This window comes from Propithecus coquereli, unplaced genomic scaffold, assembly GCF_000956105.1.
Source record: "Propithecus coquereli isolate 6110/MARCELLA unplaced genomic scaffold, Pcoq_1.0 Scaffold122, whole genome shotgun sequence".
NCBI lineage: Eukaryota > Metazoa > Chordata > Mammalia > Primates > Indriidae > Propithecus > Propithecus coquereli.
The window spans coordinates 4,835,506-4,840,160 of record NW_012136303.1 but is presented as its reverse complement, the minus strand read 5'-3'; the positions used below and the strand labels follow the sequence as shown (position 1 = coordinate 4,840,160).

At 42.8% G+C, this 4,655-nt stretch overlaps 1 pseudogene; it reads right to left on the bottom strand.

The window, feature by feature from the left end:
* Positions 1–1,295: 1,295 nt before the first annotated feature.
* LOC105827531 lies at positions 1,296–4,650 on the bottom strand (annotated as a pseudogene).
* Positions 4,651–4,655: the final 5 nt, after the last annotated feature.

Here is a 4,655-nt window from a genome sequence, read left to right as displayed (position 1 = left end):
CTCTTTTAACACTTGTCTTACCTTATGTACAATGTAGATTTTCCTGGGTCTCACAAGAATGTAACCATTGTCTCACTACTGCCAGCTCTCTGCCTTTTTTCTTTCTGTATGCTTTTAGATGCTGAAAACTTCCAGATTCTCCTGAAAAACAGCCACAGGTCTGTCTGTGGTTTGTGTCCTCTGCCCCACACACCCCTACACATCCTCAACTTTGGCTTAATAAACATCCACTGATTGAAATTTTTAAAAAATAGCTTAAAGCATTTACTATCTAACCAAATCAATCTGTTAATAGTAGTCATTAACACAGAAATCCACATTTATGTCTTCTAAGAAAAAGTATAAATTGTATTCCACCTCAAAACATAAATTAACCCACTTAAAGAATATGCAGCAGGCCGGGTGTGGTGGCTCACGTCTGTAATCCTAGCACTCTGGGAGGCTGAGGCAGGAGGATTGCTTGAGCTTAGGAGTTCCAGACCAGCCTGAGCAAGAGTGAGACCCTGTGTCTATTAAAAATAGAAAAAAAAAATTAGCTAGTCAATTAAAAATAGAAACAAAAAATTAGCTGGGCATGGTGGCTGGCGCCTGTAGTCCCAGCTACTTGGGAGGCTCAGGCAGGAGGATCACTTGAGCCTAAGAGTTTGAGGTTGCTGTGAGCTAGGCTGTCGCCACGGCACTCACTCTAGCCCGGGCAACAAAGCAAGACTCTGTCTCAAAAAAAAAAAAAGAGAATATGCAGTGGTCAAAATCATGGTGAGTTTTTAACAACTTCAGAATAAAATAACAATAAGTACTTTATACTGCTTTATATCTTAAAACTGCTTACAACTTCTCATAAAAATAGTCTGAGGCAACTATGTTTTCTTTTATTTTTTAACAGACATGTTCAAGATTATGGGCAACATTTTTAAAACCCTAGGCTTCACAGACTTTCAGACATTCAAATACCATAGTCCCTTTTCTTTGATGTGGTTTATTCAGCCAGGCAAAAAAGCAGGGTAGACAGCTTAATACATTTTCACCAGTTGAAAGGAGTACAAAACTTTTAAGACTCTACAGAACTGCACATCGTACCTAATGTATCATGAAAAATAGAAGACAATATTTTCTTCAGCAAATAAAACGACGAACTGGTATGCTGTTAATGCATACATTTTAATGTGTACTGTCATTTATGAATTATTTACAACTTCTACTCTGTAAAGAGAACTAGAATGTAAATTTTCTGCAAAACTGGAAAAAAGCAGTACAAAATTTGTGAAAGCCTGTGTTTCGTATTGTACAAAAGTTAGTCAGTTTTTCCTCTTCAAATACCAGATAGCGTATGCAGTGATATTTTGGACATAATATACTAAGTCTTGAGGATGTTTTAATGCTGCAGGTAAGTTCACAGGCCTACATTCTTCATCAAGGAGAACTAGATCTTCTATTTCACTGCCTCTGTATTTCCTTTTACAGATTTTTACCACCACCTTTTGCTTGAGAAATAACTTCAGTGCTTCCCTTGATGCAACTGTTTTTGCATTTTCTTTGCTTTTTCCACAGCCGGTGCCCAAATACACACGCTTGCACCTCAATTCGCCAACAATACTTTCTTGACAGCTCTTAGTTTGACGCAAATCTGCCAATTCTTTTAGTGGGACAAAAAACACATCCAGTGTTGCTTTCAGAGCCTCGGTGGAGTGCTCTGTGATTCACACTGGGACTAACCACCAACAGCTACCAGCTTCCTTGCCACCGTTTTACACGGTCTATTGAAGAAAGGTTGATTTTGTTTCACATCTTTGCTGGTTAACTTGCAACGAGAGAATTTGACAGAACTCTTGCCTGACTGTGAAATACTTTTAGAAGGCGAAAGTGAGGTGCCAATCTGAGAACTACTCTTGTTGCTGCCCAACCAGGTTCATTTGCCCACCGCCCAAGAGGAAGCCAATGCACTGAGTCAACAGGGTTTATGGCAGAGAAAGAGTTTTTTCTGCATAGCGCTAAGAGGGGAGATGAGAGAAATTTCTCAGATCCACTTTCCTGAGAATTTGGGAAACAGGGTTTTTAAGTAGAGTTTGGCATAGGCAATTGAGTCTGCTAATTATCTGTGTTCGGGGAGGAACCATAGGGCTGTAGAAACTCTTCTTTGCTAACCAGGTTCTTGGGTGGGGTCACAAGGCGAGTCAGTTTCTTGGTATGGGCCACTGGTCTGGGGGGAAGGGGTCAGCCGTTCCACTGGAATGTGGGACCTGGAAGAAATCTCAGGAACTACCCCTAGGTTTCAAAAAGGTGATGTATCTATGGAGAAAACTAAGAATCTTTATACTAAATCTTCCAGCTATGTGGCTCCAGAGTGGCAATTATAGAGAAGCAAACAGGGGACAGTGGCTAATTGTTATCATTATTTTTAGCTAGGCCCTTATCACAGTTCTTGCCTTGTACCCCTTTATCAATTTGGCTTCTCTTAGAAGCCAGCTGGGGCACACTTGCTAAGGAGGTGTTTTTGGAAACGAGAGATCCACCAGTCTGGGAGTGGCTCTCGGAAGCTAACGGTGATGCAGCTACCTGGGAAGTGCTTTTGGAAGACAGCAATGATGTATTTGTTGAAGAGCTGCTCTTGGGAGTCAGTAAGGATGTGCCTGATGAGGAACCATTTTTAGACACTGTGATGAGACACCTGCCTCTGAACTAGTTTTAGAAGTTAACCCACTTGCAGCTGTCTGTGAACTAGGTTTAGAAGACAATAATGGCAACTCTACTTCTGAGCTTGGGCACCTCAATCTCTGAGCTGCTTTGAGAAGCGGAGACTGAAGAGCACCCCAAAGCACTCTTTTTGGGTGATCCACTTTGCTGTCTGGAATCAGGGATTGGGTCTGGATTGGGTCATGTACCTATCAACGCTGGACTTTAGCATGGAAGAAACAATGATGCTGAACCATGTTTGTGTGGAGTTTCTGCTTCTGAAGCTTTTCCAGATCCTGCCGTTGTTACCTGAAAGGAAATGCTGCCGCCGCTTTGGCTGGCAGCGGGTGGATCTCCGTCGCTTGTGGAGCCATTCTGACCGGAGGTGCCACCGCTGCGAACTGAGTTTCCGCTACTCTCTGACCCGGTGGATGACCCCGCGCACGCCGAACTGTTTTCCTGCTGAGCTGATGCACGTTCTGCCTTGGCAGACATTTTTGCATGATCTTGCTCAACTGTAGAATTGTGTTTTCCTTCTATGACTCGTTTTTTTTTTTTTTGGATGGCTCTTCTACCCCTTCTTGGCAACCAGCTCGTCTCTTGTATGGATTGGAGCATCCATAATACGCTTTGATGCCTTCAGCCATACTAAGTATTTTATCCATAACGTTTTGAGGGTATCAGTCAGCACCCGAGGAAGACGTGGTCTGCCCAGGCCATGGAGAAGGAAAGCTGCCAATTGCGGGTCCTGCTGTCGGCGACAGCAGCTTCACCCGTGTGGGCCGCGGCAGTGCCGCCAGTGGGAGCCAGGTCCCCGGCGTTGTGGAGCAAAGACTCCTGGCGGTGGCGCCAGGGTTTGTCGGCCTCGCCCTCACGGCGCAGAGCCTTCACCCAGGAGGCGACCCGCGGGTTCTCGCTCAGGTACTGCGACACCTCCTGCGCCGCACCGGGCCCGCAGGACGCGGAGGCCGTGAACAGAGCAGACGGGGCACCTGGAGAGAGGAGGGATGCGCCGGGGGCGAGTGGCCCTGTCACTGCAGGCCTGCACCTTGCGACCCTCTGGAGAACGCCCTCGGAAGGCCCAAACACCCCAAACACCAAACAACAGTGCCCCGGGCAGCTGAACCTCCTACCTGATTGGGATTTTTGCCTCAGTCACTTATTTGTGTGGACAACTTTGACCCAGAAATAATACGCATAGATGAAAAGGATAAATTCACAAAGGTGTGAGTAGTACATTTCCTTCTTTGCGTTACTCATAGGGTGGATGTGAAAAGCTAAATGTCTATCAATAGAGAATTTGCTAATTTGTGGTACATACATTAGAATTCCATGCAGTTTTAAACAATGATGATAATTGAGGACTATATTTATGATATAAAAAGGATATGACTATATTTATGATATGTCAATGATATATTAAGTGAAAAAGAATTTAAAAAAATTGTAGCATGGGCTAATCTCCGTTATATATATACATGTATATTTATAAATATAAATTGTATATAATCTGGAGAGATACATACAACAGATTTTAATGGTCTTTATCTTTGGGAAGGATTGTGATTCTTATTTTATCTTTCATAGTTTTCTATTTAGTCTGAATGTTATAAAATGACTCTAGGTAACCTCGTAATCAGAAAAAGTCAATTAAGCTATTTCCATGTATGGAAAACATCTTTTGGAAAAGTTTTGAGATAAATATATTCACATGGGTCTGTCTGAGCTCTCTGTTCTGTTCCTTTTTCTATTAGTATTTTTCAATCAATACCGTACTGTTTTTATTATTGTGGCTTTATAGGATATCTTAATATCTAGCATGTTCCCCTCTTCATCCCTCTTTTTTAGGTTGACTTAGTTATGTGTGGAATTTTTTTTTTTTTTAATTTCAGCAAATTATGGGTGTACATATGTTTAGGTTACGTGTGTTGCCCTTGGTTCCCCCCACCCCACCGAAGTCCGTGTTTCAAATATGTCCATCCTTC